This window comes from Sinocyclocheilus anshuiensis, unplaced genomic scaffold, assembly GCF_001515605.1.
Source record: "Sinocyclocheilus anshuiensis isolate Anshui unplaced genomic scaffold, SAMN03320099.WGS_v1.1 scaffold195, whole genome shotgun sequence".
Classification (NCBI taxonomy): domain Eukaryota; kingdom Metazoa; phylum Chordata; class Actinopteri; order Cypriniformes; family Cyprinidae; genus Sinocyclocheilus; species Sinocyclocheilus anshuiensis.
Window position 1 is genome coordinate 2,702,540 of NW_015548236.1, and position 1,282 is coordinate 2,703,821.

The window sequence follows — 1,282 nt, forward strand, 5'->3', positions numbered from 1 at the left end:
CACATCATCTCACAGAAGGATTTATTTCAAACACTCGACTGACGTTAGGAGTCAGTAAACCTATTGAATTTGGAGTAAAAACATGTTATTAAATGTGATATTTTTCACGTGCTTTCAGATGGAGCAGCATTTACTACACAGAGCCATAGTGTATAAAATGATGCGCATGATGCAGTCTATGATGCGCTTGAAGCCTGAAGCAACCTGGCGTCACAGCCTGACGCCGTGTTGCTTCAAGCGCATCATTCTGCACACCGGGAAGAGAAATTGATGCGTAGTGTATTATATCTGTGCAACAGTTATTGAGCCTTTCTTTTAACAGTTTTAAATTTCAGTTACTGTGCACGGTAAAAACAATTTATAGTCTTTTCTACTCCCGTGTTTTGTTCTCACAGACACCCGGTAGCAAGTAACAAAACAACATTAAACTCCGGCAAGAAGATAAAGTCCTTTTTGCAAAATCATAGACATGTATTTACAAATCAAGTATAATGGGAACAGAGAATGATCTTGGAGAGAGCTTTAAGCGAACGCGACCAGGGTTTAAAGGCTGAACGAATGACTGACAGCCACAGCGGAGAAAAGAGTTTGTGAGAACTTTGATATGAATATCGGATCGGCGCATCCCTAATCGCAAATGATTTCTTCAATTTCATAATCGCGCAATAAAATCATCTGCGATTTTTTTGGTGTAACTTGTCAGTGAACTACGGCTCTGTGTAGTAAATGCTGCTCCATCTGAAAGCACGTGATGATGATTTACTGCCGATTACAGAACCGGCTTTACTATCAAAATGCGCATGACAATCGTATTCGATTAATCGTGCAGCCCTATCTCATACAGTTACAACCCTATTTGGAAGTGGCCCATATCAGACGCGAAAAAAGTAGATCTCATGTGGATTTTTGTGTTTACACGTGCAACAAATTGTCAGATCTGTGTCAGATGTGAGCAAAAAATCTGATTTTTTGTGCTAGTGTAAATGCAGCCTTAACGACTCCAAACTTTGAATGGTAACGTATATATAAATTTGATAGACAAACTCAAAACTTACACAACCAATTAAAGGGGTCATATGATGCAATTTCAATTTTTCCTTTCTCTGGACAAAGCGGAATCCAGCCCGGGGTCCGTCACATGAGGTTGCCGCTCATTCGTCGGATCCGTTCCGTTCCGTTCACGCTAGCCCGGTCTCAGCTCACTCTATCCCGGCCTAAGCGCACGCTAAGCCGGGGCTTCCCCTCACGCTAGGCCGCTGTGTTTTTCGTTGTGAAAGCGAAA

At 41.9% G+C, this 1,282-nt stretch overlaps 1 protein-coding gene across 1 annotated transcript in view; it reads right to left on the reverse strand.

Annotated features, from left to right (window-relative positions):
* The window catches only part of LOC107654761 (SWI/SNF complex subunit SMARCC1-like), a 17,650-nt gene that overhangs the window by 13,729 nt on the left and 2,639 nt on the right, over window positions 1-1,282 (reverse strand). The window lies entirely within an intron of this gene.